Genomic DNA, 18,573 nt, shown 5'->3' on the forward strand with positions numbered 1-18,573 from the left:
ATAACAGGAGACTGCAGGTTAGTTGTAAAATGCACACAAAATGAAACTGTACATTAAGATACAGTTTTTTTAATTTTGAGTAGAAGCAACAAAATCCAATTAATAGTATGCATAAAGCTTCTGTTTTTTTCCCCAGAAGACGTGAACAGGAATTACATAGCTCTCGAAGGTTAATTGCAGTTGAATCCTTATCTGTTTCACATTCTCTGAGCTGTGAAAGGTGGAGTTTGCAAAATAAACATGTGAAGCGAAGAGAGGTGCTCACTTTCCTACAACTTGATTTTGATAACTGATAGGAAAAAAATACTCAATTGTTTGCTCCAGCTGTATGAAATGAATGGACAAATGGCTCATGAAGAGCTCTCACATTTTCACAGTTTCTGTTTCAAGCAGAGTAAATGAGATCACTTTCAAACTGACTTAAGTGTCTTAATGTCTTAAACCACGAGGGCTGAGGGAGGTGATGAAGAGATGTAACACAAGTGCCCTAAGTCGAGCTCAGGGAGGCCAGAAACCTCCTGTATAGCAGAAGGGCAAAAGCTCACTTGATCTTGATTTTCAGTATGAATACAGACTGTGAAAGTAGGGCCTCACGGTTCTTCTGACTTTTTGGGTTTTAAGCAGAAGATGTCAGAAAAGTCAAAAGAGTGTGAGACACGCACAGCCATCCCATCAGAAGGGACAGTGCAACTCAAATTTGTTCCATGATCAGTAAGGAGTTTATCTCAATAGTGTAATTTCTATTATCATTTTGTAGATTTTTTTTTTTATTGTTACTAGAAAGCCCATATCCTCCAGATATATGAATAATGAAGTAAATTCTGACTTGCATATTAGAATAGTTGCATTTAATTTACTTTCACAGAAAGTAATACATTATCAAGTCTCGAGGCAGCACTGCATTGTGGAAGGAGAGGAAGATTTGATCTGAAGTAATCTCCAAGCCAGAAAACTATTGAAATGTACCTCTTAGCTCAGAGAAATAAAAATATGAAATATTTATTCAACAGGTTAAAATAAATTTTCCACCAAGTTACCACTAAGATGTGTAAATGAAGTACACACTCTGACCTTTCAAAGCTATTTTAATAAAAACTAGAAGTTGCAAACCAAGAGTTTAATAGAATAACATTAAAAGAAGCTCTGGAAAAGAAATTAAATCAGTTCATATGTATTTGTTTATGCTAATACATTCTTTTATTTTGAGTTTTGTCTGACAATCTTGTTTAAACTCATTTAATACTTATTAGTTCTCTGCTAATAAAAATCTTTGAAGATATTTTATGGAAATTAACTCAAGCAGAAGGTTTTATTTTCAATGAAATCTTCTGTTCTCTTTGAAATTCCAACGATTTAAAAGAAGTCCAATTTGATATCAAAAATGGTAATTGAAGATTTTACCAATACTGCTAACATGACAGTTCTGCTTCATTCAGATATTTCTACAGGACCTCATCATTTGACCCCACACATATGAAACATGTCAAACACTGAAAGGAGTATCACCCTATTCCTGTCCATTACAAGCACCTACATATTTCCATTAGTTATCTGAAGAGCACAGACCTATCTTAGTGATATAAAATGTATAAGATAAAGTAATTCCAATGTTCCCACTCAGAGCATAATTTTGTTGCTTGTATTTCAGTTATAGCAATGACCATGGGAGCAGTGTTTTCATGAACAAGCATTGTCATACAAGTGTTATTGTACATCCAGTAGAGGAGAGCAGAAGAGACACTTGCTAATGAAGTAGAAAAATAGAACAATGTCCCTTGGTGTCATGAAACACTACTTCTCACCTTAAAGTAACAGGAGCCATTTTACATTAAGTAATCTGCACAGTTGGATTTATGTACCTCTTTCTTTTAAGAGTTTTAAACGGCTGCCCACCACCTCAGCATCTGAGCACCTGCCATATGTAAATCAACAGTACTGTAGGGATCACACAGCCAAGTTCAATGCGTAACTACTATGAACCAGCCTTCTGATCAGAGATACTGAGCTGTGGTCTTTATGATTGCTGGTGGTAAAATGATTAGATTTGCTTTAGCTGCCTCCAAAGCAGGTCAGAGAATACAATATATAACCTTTCTAGCATTGAAGGTGATTTTTATAGTGTGTGTTTTCAAATTGGAACGTATCTCAATCAAAACACATGCTAGATGAAACTAATTTTATCACTCTTAATGTAACCCTTGAACATCACTTATAATGGTCACAAGGACCTCTTCTCTACTTTAATCTAAAATCCCAGGTAATGCACATATTAGAAGTGCATTAAAAAGCTCTTAAGCTGATTGGATTTTTAAAGGGGCCAAAAGGTGAATAAATTGGTAGATGTGTTACAGAGAAGTCTGAAAATTGAAATTTCCATTTCTGAATTATTTATGAAAAGAAGCATAGTAAACATGTTGAATAGCAGTTCTTTTTTAACCCATGAAGTGAAATTTTTCAGCCATTTTCCTAAAAGAAATTCAAACCTACCTTTCCATCAAAGCAACTTCTCATACACACATTTTTTTCTACAGCTCCAAAGCAAGACAAAAATATTATGCATAATACAATGCACTCTTTTTATTTGGCATTACAATTGGGTAGAGCAGGGGTAGAGATCCCCATGTCATGAACTGCACTTCCTTGAGACGCTCATGAAGATAACTGCCCAGAGATCCTTGGAGTGTCTTATCAGATATAGATGATGGTAGTAGAGATTGCACTGCTGATTAATACAATAAGTTCCTAATAGTACTGATTAAAAAATAATAATAATCAAGAGCTGGATCTAGAGAACTTCTAGTTTTTGAAAATGTGGTTATATATATATATATACGTATATATATACATATATATACGTGTATATATATATATATATATATATATATATATATATATATATATACTACACACACACACACATATATACACACATATATATGTCCTCTTGTATTATTGCTCAGCAACTGTACTTCTCAGAGTCATCCTTCTAAAATGTCCGCTCCTACTCTCCAGGCTGAGCAAATCCCCAGTTTTCACATGTGAAATCAAAACAAATGAAAAACAGTACACTAAACTGATATGTCTGATATGCATGGGATACTCATCGAGGATGTACAAAGGATGATTTAAAATCATCACCTTGATGAGACAGGTGCAAGAATAAGGTAAACAATCTCTCCACAAAAATGCTCCACTGAAAGAGAAAGAACAATAAAGAATTGCCAATATTAAATATAGAAAATAAGCCATCTGAAATGATTGAAACAGTAGTCTGGATACTGCATGAAAAAAGCTTAAATTAATTCGTAAATATATTGGGATACGAAATGAATTTCATTGATTTTATATATAAATATATAGGCATAATTAAATTGAAATCTGAAATACCATTGCAGACTACAAAAAAAATGTTATGAGATGAGAGTAGTACAGTACATATGTACTCTACAGCACCCATTTGAGTGTATATGTATATATACATATACACACACACCACCATGAAGAGGACACAGAGTGGTAGCAGCATGAAAATAGAATAGATATATTGCCACAGATTAAAAAAAGGTTACATAAAGTACCTCTGGAACAGTTAAATAGAATAAAAATAGGGAAATAATTTAACATTTTACTGAAAAAAAAATAGCTTTTGCAAGTTTAAGAAAAATCTTGCTTTTTAAATTTTGGATCTGGAAGTTAAGAAACCAACGCAGTTATTATTTCTTTTAATTAACTGGAAACAGATGGATTCTCCAAAGTGTGTTACTAGTAAAACTCAGTAATAATTGTAAGAAAAAAAAAAAAGAAAAACACTGCATTCTGTAGACCACATAGCAAATGATTTTAAATCATGCATTCAAGATTAAAAAGCTTACTCACTATTCTAATAACAAGTGATTGGGGAATAACATTGCAAGTAGTATCATGTAAGTAAAATATTTTATTCAAAAAGAAAAATTGGAGGGTGAGGCTCTCTCTGTTGAAACAGAAGAATACAAGTGGGGTTCTCTGTTTTGTTTTAGGGATACTAAAATCTTTACCAAAGAAGATATGAAAAAAAGTGATTATTACTTATGTCATAATAAAATAAAATCTATAAGTTTTGCTCAAATGCAAGATTTAAGTAGAATCAGGTACTTCGCTATTCAGGATTTTTCCATGAAGTTCCATCCCACCAAACTGATTATAAATAATTTCAGTTTCCTTTGAGGTGAGCTTCTGCTATCAATCATCATCATAATATGTGACCAAATATAGCTACAATATAAGTCACTCCAAAAGTAACGCTTTCTATTTATTTACATGGAAATTACAACAGATACAAAAAGCACAACAACATTGATAGAATTCTCAGATACAAAGCACTGTTTTTTCAGCATAATCACCACCATGAGTTATGCATTTTCACCAGCAATGAGCTGGCAAAATGCTGCTCTTGCAAAAATCTGCACCACTAGAATGTCACAGGGTGCAATTTTTTTCCTCATGGAGATATTCAAAAGACACACCTTTGCTTCAGATGGGCTTCCATGTCAGACTGCCCCTCTGCTACCATCTGTCACATAGCAACAAAATGTAACAGATATCAGTGGGAAGGTTCAGCCTCTACCTCCATACCACCAGTATCTACCTCTCACATTTTGGGCCAACGTTATAAAATAAAAGTCATTACTTTTGGAGAAGTTTTCATATCAAGGAATCATACACAAAGGATTATTAGAAAAAAAATACATAATTCAGGATAAATGGATTCAGTTTTCCTCAAAAAGTAGGTTTTGTTTTTGAAAAAAGATACCTTCTGTATTCCGACTAGCTTTGTTGTGCCCTTATATGTATAAATGACTATTTTCTACTGTATTTTAAGTAGAAAACAGGAAGAGGAAAAGAGGACCATAGAGAAAGGCTTTAGAGTCAACTGCATTTTATCAACTAATGCAATAAACTAAGTAAAAGATGAGTTAAATAAATGGATTTTCAATATTTGCAGCTAGAGACATCTGAATTAGAAAACCTCAGAAATTAGCTCAGATGAAATTTAATTACTCATAGAATTACCAATGTCTTCATTAGTAACTGGCCCTTTGGTATGGATTATCACATAAATCTTTAGCCATATTATATCTAATTGAAAGTAAACTAGCCAAACCTTGGTGTAAACCCATTCAACATATACATATTAAGCCAATATTTATGCTAGATCTTATTTTCTCTGAACTCCAATATCCATTTGCAGTCTCTAATAAAGAATCAAATGCGACAGTAATGCTTGGCTGGTCCGCTGCCAAAGCACTTGATGCTGAGTCCCTGCCTAGCTTAAGTGTATAAATTGATGTAGCAGATCCTCCAGTTTCAAATCTGAGGCAGCTAGTTTGCTCTAATCGCAACCTTTATGTTATGAATTAAACATTAATTTCAAGATCCATGTTTGCGGGCACAAAAGAAGGTAGCGAGGAAGGTAACTTCATGCAGGTGCTGGGCACATGGCAGGGGAAAATTCACATGCATGTAGGACATCCCAGCAGGATGCACTGGCAGTTGCAGTGGGGCTGAGCCACTGCAATATGGTTTTGTTCACCTCAAAGACACTGCCAGAACCACTGCCAGAAACAAACTGCAGTAGCAAAACAAAGTAAATTTCATGTCTTTGCATCTCTTTATTTCTCACATACAAAGGAGCAAGAGCTCCATACAGCCATGTGTAACAGTTAGAGATGGCAGCTGCATGGAACACTGGTGACATCCCAATCTCAGGTACCACAGTAGGACAACAAGCAAGATGTTTCTACTTAAGGATAAAGCCCTGTACACCTTAAGTAAGGAGCCGCAGCTTTCAGACTGAACTGACTTGGAAGCCCAGACACAAATGTTGAGCTTTATGCACAACATGGGCGAGCTGCTACAACAGGTACTGACTTTGAGACCACAGGTGGGGGAAAAAAAAAAAAAAAAGAATAACCAAAGCCAGTAAGGGAGTCTGAAGTTGCATCATACTGACAGAAGGGTTACAAAACCAAACTGCATCCCCGTCTCCTTGAATGCCTTTGTAAGGCCTTCTTACTATTGGAGGAAGATACTACACATCGATTAAAGCATCCTCAGCTCTGGAAATTATGAAGATGCTATCAGATAATTTCCTAGCAATTTTCCATTCTAGGTGTGAGAATTCACTGGAGATTAAGTACATTAATTACAAGGGATTAATTGAAAGCGATAATTTATATAGTTCACATAGAACATACAAAAATATAGTAACAAATCAGAATTTATGGTTGTGAAGTTTGTGTATTTACACAGGAATTTTTCTAGGCATTAAATTGAAAATGGTTAGGTTGTTGGTTTGGTTTTTTTTTCTGTTTTGTTTAAGAAAAAAGAAATCACCGTCCTTAGCATACATCTGTACAAATTGATCAGTCTTTGTTTACTTACATAGTACTTGAACTTTTAATTTTTCATTCTCATTCTTGGATCAAAGTGATTATTACCTCTCAATAAGCTAAGCTAACCTAATACAAGTGCTCTAATGGACAGATCCATTTTAACCTATGACAGTTATTACTGTGAAAACAAGAAACAAGACGAATTAGAACCATTTGTTCTCATGCTCTTACGGTGCAAAGAGACTGCTGCCTTCAGAGAGCTTGTAAAGCTTTCTTACAGAAATGCTTTCTAAACTTCTCCGTAGAACTTAATTAGAATGCTTTACTTCCCAGTATAACATTTGCAAAAATGTACTTTTCCAGGAATCACCTCTTCTAAATTACTACTTGCAACATTTTCACAGTATTAATATATTTATATTACTATCCTGGTTCACTGAGGAAAAAAAAAACAAAACAAACATGCCTACTCTAGGGAATCTACTTAGCAGGGAGTTGAACTAGATGATCTCCAAAGGTCCCTTCCAATCCCTATTATTGTTGTTTTCATTCTTCTTCTTTCACAGAAATAAAGCCAAAAGTTGATACAAGTTACATTCTCTTAATTTTGGACAGTCCCGAAGAAACACCCTCAGTGCCACAGACTTTGTGTTTCTCTGGGAAACCTGAGAATTAATAGTTCTTATCAGTTTTAGATAATACTGAAGCATGTGTAGTCTTTCCCCTCCCGACAAAAAAAAAAAAAAGAGAACAGAGTACTTCAAATCTGTGTAATCTCTAATTAGAAAAAACACAGGCTTTCTCAATGAAAGATCTCTTAAAGGACCAAAGCTTCTATCAGACAGGATTCAAGACTGGTAAGATTTATAAGCTGATGGTGGTGTAGAGCATAGAACTGCAATGCTGTGTTCTGCACTGGGATGATGGACAGCCCACTGAAATGTCAATACAGACTGAAATTGCCTGCCATATACATGCTTAAATTAACATAAAGATATTCATCTAGCACTGAAAACACTCTCCTCATCTTTTTAAGATTATCTAGATGTGATGTGTCTTTCGTACAACACCCATAAATCTTTAATTTCAGGTGGAAAGTGCTAACTATCAGCATTGTGAAACTTGAAGCCTCACACGTCTCACCAAATTCTCCAGGGAACTTTATGCTGTTTTAAATTAATGAATGGTAAAAGTTTACTGCCAGATTTATTAATATTGTTATTGAAGGCAAATTCCACACGCACTTCAGGTACAGACAATACATGTAAATGAGGTATTTCTTAACTTCAAACATCTAAAACGTAGCAAACCAAACCACCAGGCAATAACTGGCAAGTGCTTGGTACATGCATATACACGTGTAACTGCAGTGTTACAATGAACATAATAGAATTTCCCTAGACAGCTACTTTATTATAAAGAAAGTGCTTGGGATTTATTACTAGCAATGATTGATGCCAGATGTTTTGAAAGAAACACAAATTGCAGACAGAACGTGAAGAGGATAGCTTGCTTTAGACTTTAACTATACAATTTGATATTTCTTAGAGAAAATAACATTCTACTCAAACTTTTTTAAACTTATGCAGTTCAGACACATGTGATACTATTTGATTAATCTTGGCCAAAAAAAAAAAAGAAAATCAAGTAGAGACCATTTATTCACTACATTTAACATGGGCTGAGAGAATAACATTTTCACTTTCAAAGTAGCATATTAAAACAGACAATAAATCTCCATCTTCTACTTCATACTAGGTAGAAAGTAATATCTTCATACATGTATTTTTAATGCTGTGATCCTGTAACTATGAAGTATGAAGCACAAGCACTGAACACTGTTAAATGAGATGAAAAAGATATGAGTTACGTGTATCTGAGCCAGAAATATGCTGTCAAAGTTAAATTTTCATGTAATTAATTGTGCATTTACTGGCAGTTTTTAAACTGTGAATCAAAGGCTGTACTGAAATTGCACATCATTGCAAAATTATCTAATACATTTGAGACAGCTCTTTGAATATCACTTTACCTGAACAGAGTGCTAATGACAAGCTCCTCATTTTAATAAACTGTAAGCAAATAAAGTAATTTTCATCTAATAATGTTGATTAAATGGCCACCACTGGACAGATTCCATAACTGATGTTGAGATAACGATTCAAGAAATACTTCATCTCCAGAATGAGCATTGAAATGGACTACATGGGAGCCATTGCAAACTTGAGTTAATGGATTTACATGCTGTTAAATGGTCTTCAGTCCCTCCTTATTTAAAGGAGATCTAGATGGGTTACTGATGATCTTTTCAAATTATGTCACCCTTTATCCCAATGATGCCATTCCCAGTCCTTCTCCCTCTTACTCTCCTTTCTCCCCCCACCCCCAAATAATTAATTATTTCCCCAAATATATTTTGGGCAGATATGTTTCAACAGAAAAAATGACCATATATATTCTAAGCATTATTCAGTCAGTACAGGAGCTAACACAGAACTTATAGCTAAGTAGCAGCAGTAGAACCAATGATAGGCTCACTGTTATTTATTAAAGCTGTCACAGGGTTTGCAGAGAGTTCTGTTTTTGAAGAGACTAAAATTGACTTTACTCTTATGTTTTTATTTATTACAATGTTGGATGTAAATCCTATACAGCAGCTGAAAACACCTCGCTTAAAAACAAATCTAGTTCAGCTATCCAACATATTAAACAAGCTTGTTTGAACTATGAGCTTCAATGCCTGAAAATCCTTTCACACATTTATTTCAACTCACCAAGATCCAATAGCTTACAAGCATGGTAACTTTTTAAAAATAAATTACATATAAAAGGAAAACTCAATCCTGAAATGCTTAAATTAAAATGCAACATAAATAAGACTCCAAGCTGTATTTCAATAAATATACATTAGGACACTTAGTACTTGTACAGGTTCCAGGATTAAGTGCTTTATGTGGCATGCATTGTATCATTCTCCTAACTGCCAATTTTCATTATTTTTTATGAAGCTACGACAGTGACTGCCAAGAACATTTTCAAATCCTCACATTCTGTTTAAAACATCAATAACACCATATTTTTTAAAGGAAAGTTATACTTTAAATATAACTTTTATTTTATTATGTATCAAGTAAATGGAGTTTTCAACCATATCCTGTTTCCTAATACTCAAATTTTTTTCCAAAGAAGAAATGGAAATTAAAAAAAAAACAAACAAACACACACAACACCCCTTTGAAGTTCAAGATTTATATATTAATGAAAGAATCAATAAAAAAAACAACACACTTTCCACTCCTCAGGTAAGTTTTGTAGCATCTCTCTCTACTAATCTTTGACTGACTATTGGATAGGAGATTCAAAAGATTGCAAGCACAGGGCACAGCTGCTCTTTTAATAATAAAGAAAATAAAAAGATTTTATTGTAAATTCTACTATTCTACTTCTGTCTTATAAACCAAGATGTGGACAGGTGAACATTAGACAATACCTGCAGCAAGAACACATACAAAGATACCTTAAAGAAGCAAGCCTTCTCTCAATCCATGAGAAGTTATTGCTAAAGGTGTTGCCAAGATAAATGAAGAAAGCAGACCTCTTTCCAAAAAGAAAAAAAAAAGTAAATTAGCTGGCTTTTTTTTTTAAAAAAAAAAAGAAAGAAAAGAGACTACTTGCCAATTTTAAAGTGACTAAAGTTAACCATTCCATTAAAAACAAACAAAACAAATCCTCCTTTCAAAATATAGTGTTGCTATCCATTAGCAAAGCAGCATAATGTCTAAGAGATAAAGGTTAAGTACTAAATCATGTTCAATTGCTTTAAAAAAAATACAGTACTTTAATAGGGCAAAGGAACATGCTGATAGTGTATTTTCAAAATTTATTTTAACAACCTTATTATGAGACCTGCATTAGTCACTATGCATTAAGGCTGAAGCTTCAGTTCATTCATGAAGCCTGCTTCAACTCTCCAACAGAGACTCCTGAACAAAAAAATAAGATTCTTCCTGGCAGATCTAGGAAATTATACAAAGAAATATATATGCATGGAAACCTCCTTTCCCATCCACCTACGAAGTGTAATTTACCAGAGCTATATAAGCAAAAGTAAGAACAGAATTTCTTGATCTATCATCCATGCTCACGTCTCCTAGTCTTTCAAGCAAGGTACGTCTTGGTCTTGAGGACAGAGGCTTTAGGCTTGATGTTTCTATAGAAACCACTCAAGAGTCTCTAAATACCTTCAAAGGATTCAGAAAAGAGAGCTAGCCCACAGACTACTTAATTACTTCAACACAAGTTAACTCAAGACCTGCTGGAGACGCACAGTGAGGAAAAAGTAAGAGCAGAGGAGCAACTGCAGTACTACACAGCATGCCTGAACACTTTTAGTTGTCCTATGTCCAACTTACTAGATTATCTGAACTTATAGTAGGTCATAGAGCACAAGCAGAAATCACTGAACTTGCCAACTGGGTTTAACCTAAATTTGGATCCAAGCATAGGACTTTCAGACTAGGCACAGAATCTCAAGTGAATGCTTTCCAGCTTTCTGCAAAAGGACATTTCATAGGAGAGCAATACAGATCAGTTTTATTTTACTGCAATGAGCTTCAGTTTCAAAGTATATGAACTTATTACCTTAAAACAATTTAATGCACTGTACAACACATTCCTGAAATCCCTAGAGAGACATTAGAAGTAAATAGATATTTCATTAGCACCTACATATCTGAAGGGGATAGGAGCTGTAGGAGATTTGATTCAACCGAAAAATTTTAAGTGCATATAAGTGGAGTTGGTGGTATGCACTAAGACTACAGAGTGATTCAGAAATTGATATAGGAGTTCCTGAACATAATGTCTCACCATCCCGATTCCCCCTCCCATCTCAAATGTTTGCTCTCCAGAAAAGAAAAAAAATGTTTCCTGCATGAGAAATAGAATACAGTGATAGGACTTGTACTTTGATGCTGCTTTTGCAGATATTGATCTTGCCAGTGATTTTTTTCCTACCTCTGATAGTCCAGTTAATACCAGTTCAATCACATTAACCCCATCCTTGTACACATGTTCTCCCAAACACTACACATTCCTAAAATACATAATATATGCATATCAGTGCATGCATGTACGGTTTTTAAACAGTAAACAGCATTTACACTGTCAGACAAAAGGACAAGTCTTTTTTTTTTGAGGGGGGGAGGGGGGAGGGAAGGGGGAGGAGTGCCACTGTGCTGAGATGCTCAAGAATGAGGAACAGCTATTCAGACTAACCTAATCCTGGAGATCTGCAAGCCTGTTTAGTCTTCCCTCCCTCCCCTTATAGCCTGTTACCTATAGGTTAATTAGCCTCCTTACTGTACATGAAGGCATTGGGCTGCTTTTGCTGCTTTTAATGAGGAGAATGGAACTTAACTGAAGATGCAAGGGGAAATCACAGCAGAACTTTTGTGGCTTGCCCAATCACAGCAGGTCATTGCATCCCACTGTGCTCTCCAGGATGGTTGCTCTTCTTGCTGCACAAAATATCATCTTGTAAAACCTACCGCAACTATGTTCTTACTGGTAGTGGAAATTGGAGCTAACTTTTTATCTTGACAAATTATGAATGGGATTTCATATAATGGGGCAGGAAGAGGAGGTCACTTGTATAGTCTGAGGAAATCCCTCATGTTGATTATTAATCTGCTAGGCATCAAGGTATGATAACTGTTTCCAGGGGAACACTGAGAGCAATTGTAAGTGTCGGCTTACCCAGCATCTGACAGCCTTCTCTTAAGTTGCTGAATGTATGCTTTTTAAGTACAAAAAAGTAGCTTCTTACAGACAGTTACTGGGCTAAGTTCTTGCTTTATAGTTGCTGGGAGTTGCATTATAGTCCTAGTTTGTTAGAAAGCATAAAGTTTCTGATTTTTAAATTAGCAATTTCATAAATACATATTCTCACAGAATTACAAGAAAACATAAGGTTGAATAGAACCTCTGAAGTCTGAAGAGTCTTCAGGTCTCCTGCTTAAAACAGGAGAAACTTCAAAGTTAGATCAGGTTGCCAAGGGCCTTGTTCTACCAAGCCCTGAACATTCCAAGTACAATTGCTCCTGAATGGCTACAGGTAACTTGATAATCATCTCACACCTGGAAAGAAGCCTTGCATTCTTCCTCTCAGCAGGCACAGATCTCATATACTAGTGTAATCCCACAAGCTTTGGAGGGGCCAGGTGACCTGCTAGCTAGCGAAGCTTCTCCCCATAGAGAAGCCAGTTCTAGGCAGCAATACTACCCTTCCTCCTCAGTATCACCATAGAGCTGTCTATTTTTATATCAGGAGACAAGAGCTCAGTTATGCACATGCACTTGGCAGATTTGACCGTGCTGGAGATGAGCCATGACTGCACTGCAAAGACATGACATCAGGATCAGCTGAAGTGTGAAATGGGAACCAACTTTGAAAGTCTCTTTTATTTATTTATTTAAAAAACAGAGCTTTGTCTTTTTTTTTTTTTGGAAAAGAAACCCAAAAGGCACTTGTCATTTATAAATATTATGTGTGCATATGCATACACACACCAGCTATATAAAATAATGATTTATTTCATTATCTTGTCAGGCAAGCACATAGTAAACAAGAGGTAGCTACCTGCATACAGCTGACTTAGCCCACAGTGATGTGCAGAGGTTAGAAATAGGTACTGTTCCCATGGGCTTCGTTGTATAGTTAAACAGTAATTAGTTCAAGAATAATTCCAAAGCTTAGTCTTCTAAACTTCTAAGTAGGTTGAATTGTTACAGTATTTTAGCATTCTATCTTTGTCAAAATTAGTTAATATGGCTAGGTCTGTGGAAAAAAAATCCAAAATATCCATCATCTGCTTTTCTTCCCACATATAAGACACAGTAACCCCAGGATTGAGAAACAAAATCATTATTCATTGTTTTTGCAGTACATGTGGAGCATATGGGAAAAAAACATATGGTGTACATATGTTTTTCCTCAGCAGTACAGACAAAAAGATTGAAAGCAGATAAATTGAATGCCTGTTTTCAGCTTCAAGCATCAACCTCATGACTCTGAAATGCAGCAAAGACATTCTTTTACCATTTCTGAGTATATATTGATGTAGCTTTTATATTACAAGTTAACAGTAGTGCTAACTGAATATAACTGTTTTATTGTCGGTTATAATTATCAAAACAAAAACAAGAACATCCCCCAGAATATCATTTAAATCCAAAAGTTACAGTGATTTTCTCTAAATAGAAGAAAAGTGCTGTGAAGGTGACAGATGTGTTTGCAGGAAGGGAATCAGAGCTCAACTCACCAGCAACCTCCATTACTTTCTAGCACATTCAGTCTGGGCTCTGAAGTCTCTCTGCTTTAGCACATCATACAGCCTTTATCTTTGATCTTTAAAGGAATGAAACTGTAAACACTGTACACTGACAACTCTGAGAAAATAGATTCAGAAGGATTCTTTCTACATACAGAAAGATATTTAGAAGCACACATCTAAGATCAGCAGCCATACTGGTGCATTTTTCAGAGAGCAGATCTTTTTGTTTAGAATGTTTGGGGCTTCAAAGACTGCACCTTCTTATTCTATACAGCCATGAAGTTGCACATATGAAACACTCACTTATTTCATAAGTCTAAAATTAGATTCTATTCATTTTTCATCTGTGAATTGCATGCTAATATCAGTAGTGTTAGAGAAATCATAGCTGAAGTCTTAGATCACTTTACCAATGAGCAGACAATTGTTGTTCTATGATTTTCTCACAATTTACTAACAAAAGAAACAAGTGTAGCTGCCTCAACATATTCTTGATTTCTCGTGGTTCGGTGTTAAAGAGAAAATATTTTTTAATTACTTGCAAGTATATGTTGCAGTGTGCTTCTGGACACAGAAAGAGTGAAGCTGTAATGTTTAGCTAACTGAGAACAATAGAATTGATGCAAAATGTGGGAAGTGACACATCTGACTAATATGCAGGAGCTCTGCATAAAAGGAACCAGTGTCTTCCAGACTTCAGTCTGCATGTGAAACTTGCACAGTTAAATTGATGGTAACTAATAAGCTTCATGTAAAGAGACCAAGATATGAGCATTCTTCTGCAGATTCACAGACCAAAAAAAATTCAATAGCTTGGGTAACACATAAAAAGAAGCAGGAATAGCTGTTGGAAAACAAAGATTTTTTTTGATTTGAGGTTACTATTCACATTGGAAATGGCAGTAGAACAAATGTGGGCTTTTTAACTTCCATAGCAACACACTCATACTGAAGTTATGCCACTCAGAAGTTGTTTTCTTTAAATGCAGCCATATGGCTTTAAAACCTTTTTGGTTTGATGCCCAGATACAAAATAATTACTGCTTCTTTTTATTGTCCTAGTAGACTCTGAACAAGGAAGCGCTACAATTCTACTCAAATTATTTCAGTTTTCCTTTAATCTTCACAGCTTCCTGCAAGGCTTTGCTTTTTACTTTAAGAGAAAGTGCTAACAGAAACCCACAGCAAAATTAAAGATCTAACTGTTAACTTCTCTCCTTCAAATTCCTCATCTTCTGGAGATAGTGTACTTGTTATTAGAAAGTTTGTTTCTTGCTTTTATAATTTGCCACATAATTTCTAGAGGACTAAACATTCACATTTCACTTGAAAGTTTAAGTAAGGAGTCATCAGTAGTTGCATTAAGAATACACTCTCAAAACAATATGCTGAACTTATATAACAGCAGAGAACAAGTCTACCAACACTGAACATAACAAGCTCTACTGAATTGAGCCTAACTTTAGTGTGTTCTTTAGTATACTCAAGCCACACAGAAACCTCACAAAATCAGTTAAAATTATAGAAAAAAAAAAGCAATGCAAAGTTCACATCTTTAGTCTCTATTAAGACATTATTGCTAATTTTAGGAAAATCTTTTGCATTAAAAGAGTATAACACTTTAGACACATTTCCTTAAGTCTTCTTTCTAAGCTGTTTTGGTAACTACAAAAAACAAACAGGTCTACATGACAACACTTCTCACTCCTGGAGAGGTGTAATAATACTTAACCAGCATCTGCTGGTCTATTGCTTTGTTTCAAGGCAATGATTGCATGGTCAAAAACTGCCTCAATTCTAATCTGATTAGGACTAAACACACTGTAATGTACTTCTCATCCAAAAAAATATCAGTTCAGTTTAAAAAAATACAATGTTCAATGCCTCTTGTCCACAAATTCTAAATGTATTTAGAACCCTGGAAGACATCTTTCACAGTACAAGTAAACATAAAACTCCTGCAAGTTATGTTTCCAGTGTTCCTTTCCAATATACATAGTACAAATAACTTCATCATTCATCAATATTTCATAAAACAAGAAGTGTATTATACATTTTAATATAATATCACAAGAAGACTTCAAATATAACTGGCTTTCCAGCCAAAGACTGTATAAGAATGAAAGCTTTTTTTTTGGTAAGCAGGGAAAAGAACACCTCTAGGAAATCAAATCACTTCTTCCCCCTGTACAGTTGATATCACAGAAAAGCTTTTCTGAATGTCTAATGATTAGCTGCAAAATGTTCATAAGTTTTTCTACAGAAGTGCTTTATGGGCTTTTAGGTTAGCTTTTACCATCAAGTTCCACACATGAACTTCAGCAGATGTTTCCTGCAGAACGCTGTTCACAGTATACCTAAAACTGTGCCAAGCAAATGTAAACCTGTTATTGTAGCACCCAAAAACCAGTACTTCTGTTTTAAACACACACTAGAAAGGACCCACCATCAGCTGCATACTCTGGCCAGCATCATTCTTATACTAAAATAGATGAGATAATCTGGAAGTGGAAGATGTACACCATTTCTTCCCCCCCAGCAGAGTAATTTAAACTCAAGGCAAGCTTCGCTTATATATATATATAACATTTATTTCCTAAAGTTAGTCTGACATACCACAAAAAGAAACAGCTATTTCTTACACTTCCTTAATTTCAGTGCCTCTAACTTACTACATATTTCCTTCCTAATTTGACTATGTAAACATTTTTCGTATTGCTTAACTACCTCTAGTATAACAACACTTATTACCTCTCTCTGTACCAGACCTTAGATACAATCTTTAGAACAGAAAGATGCAAATGAAAAACTAAGAGGAAAGTTCAGTTTTTTTTTTTTGTTTTTTTTTTGCCTTGAGTATTTTTTGCATCTGTTATTATGAAGCAAATAAGTAAGACAGGAACACAGCACGGAAAATATTCATAGCATACAAGAAAAGCCTTTTTGCAAAGTTCATTCATTGTAGATATCACAGCTAAGTAATGCAAAATGCCCAGGTCTATCATCCATTCAGCAACAATTTCTCCATATCTGGAGAGCCAACACAGAATTTTATTTCAAAAGACATTCCAGCCCAAGCATCTACGCAATCCTGTAAAGACTTGAGGTGACATCTTTCAAACAGCACTCAGCTCCTCAACTGAAACATTTCAGATTTTGATATTATTCTTCTTTGTCAAAAAGTTAAAACAAGTTCAGGACATAACCACACACTCTTGTTTCTCCAACCACACCATATGCAATACCAAACAAGTGAAGAAAAAAAAAAAAACATTCAAAAGGCTCACACTTGTTTCCTCTTATTTTGGTCAGCAAACAGCTCAATAGAAAGAAGATCTTCACTTACCTTGTCCTTGTCCTCTGATCTGATGACTTAACAGCAGCAGAATAATTGCCAATATCCAGTGTGTCCATCTGATGAATCTGATAGTTAGTGGTCTTCCAGCCATTGCATTATCAAATACTGTAAAAAGAAATATTATTGACTGTTTCAATTATACCCCCCAAGAAATGTACTCTTGAGAAGACTTTGGGAGCGGGAACACCACAGATTTCTATATTACATATGTATCATTCTAATAAATACTTAAATGTAAAAATAGTTTTTATTCAGAACCTTCCTACATCTACTCAAGACTGACCTCTTACGCCATTACGAAGAGGAAGTTGCTATAAATATACCTACACCTACCTTTCATACAGAAATCTTAGATTTCACAAAAGAAATAGGTTCTAATACTTTAAAACTTAAAGTTACCTAAAACTTTTGTAGTTGGTGGACCTTAAAAGCAGCAAAATTACTTCTGATAAGTTCTTTACAATACCAGACAAAACATCATTAGGAATCCCAGTAATCACATGCAGGAAAAAGCTGACTCACCCAATAAGCAACAGAGTCTCTTAGCTACACAACAGTCCTTCTAAAGAACCCTTCATCAAGGAGCACCTCTCCCTTTGGAAACTGGCTCTTAAATGAGGCCAGAGAGGGGATGGAGCTTCTGGCACATGGCAAGCACGAGTTCCTGGCTTAGCCACTCCCCTCACCAGGTGCTCAATCAGTTCAGACTGATATAAAAGTTACCTTAAACTTATATAGCACAAAGCCCCTCAGTGTGCAACTTGAATTTTAAAAAAAACTGTTTAGTAACGCTGAGTTATGTTAACAGTTGTCTTCCACTGTGGGTATTCCTAAAACAACTAGATAACAGAATTATAGAATATCCCAGATTGGAAGTGATCATGAAGTCCAACTCCTGGCTGTGCAGAGGACTACTCAAAAATCAAGCTCTGTGTCTGAGAGTACTGTCCAAGTGCTTCTTGAACTGCAGCAGGCCTGGAACCATGACCACTGTTCTGGGAAGCCTGTTCCAGGGCCCAATCACATTCGGATGAAGAACCTTTTTCTAACCACTTTCCTGACACACCTCCATGCTGTTCCCTGGGACCCTGTTGCTGTCACACAGAGCAGAGCTCAGAGCTGCCCATCCTCGTGAGGAGCTGCAGCCGCCATCAGACCTCCCTTCATTTCCTCTGCTCTGTGCTGAACCAACCAAGGGACCACAGCAGCACCTCATACATCTTGTCCACCAGACTATTCACCATCTTCAGGGCCCTAGTTTAAGTACTTTTTAATAGTTTTCTGTCCTTCTCATATTCTGGAGTCCAAAATTGCCCCAACCCCAACCCAGTATGCAAGCATACCCTTCTGCTATCATTTTTCCTGTTTCCTTAATATTTTCTTAATTCCTACAGCATGGTTTGCAAGAATTTTGAAGTATCGTAAATGAAAATTACAAGAACTTTTTACAATTCCATCTTTATTAAAATAGCTCAAGAATTAGCACAAGAAGAATTTCTACACACAG

The 18,573-nt window shown here is 35.4% G+C and overlaps 1 long non-coding RNA gene across 1 annotated transcript; it reads right to left on the bottom strand.

Annotated features, from left to right (window-relative positions):
• Window positions 1–2,949: 2,949 nt before the first annotated feature.
• Window positions 2,950–17,642, bottom strand: LOC109369945. Its single transcript, XR_004158792.1, has 3 exons — window positions 17,589–17,642; window positions 17,055–17,171; window positions 2,950–3,193 (listed from the first exon to the last, which is right to left on the bottom strand). It is a non-coding gene; the product is annotated as an uncharacterized LOC109369945 (long non-coding RNA).
• Window positions 17,643–18,573: the final 931 nt, after the last annotated feature.

Source organism: Meleagris gallopavo, chromosome 1, assembly GCF_000146605.3.
Source record: "Meleagris gallopavo isolate NT-WF06-2002-E0010 breed Aviagen turkey brand Nicholas breeding stock chromosome 1, Turkey_5.1, whole genome shotgun sequence".
In the NCBI taxonomy this organism is placed as follows: domain Eukaryota; kingdom Metazoa; phylum Chordata; class Aves; order Galliformes; family Phasianidae; genus Meleagris; species Meleagris gallopavo.